Here is a 213-nt window from a genome sequence, read left to right on the forward strand (position 1 = left end):
ATCAAAACCCCTTAATCCACCATTGAAATCACTTAATCCACCATCAAGGCCACTTAATCCACCACCGAAACCACCCAATCCACCGTCAAGGCCACCTAATCCACCATCAAGGCTAATCAATCCACCAAGGTCACCCAATCCACCAAACCCATCTGCAAAGCCTCCTGTTCCATCAAACGAATGTACTCCTCCAGCGAACCCATCAAATGCACT

The sequence above is a fragment of the Penaeus monodon genome, chromosome 28 (assembly GCF_015228065.2).
Source record: "Penaeus monodon isolate SGIC_2016 chromosome 28, NSTDA_Pmon_1, whole genome shotgun sequence".
Taxonomy (NCBI): domain Eukaryota; kingdom Metazoa; phylum Arthropoda; class Malacostraca; order Decapoda; family Penaeidae; genus Penaeus; species Penaeus monodon.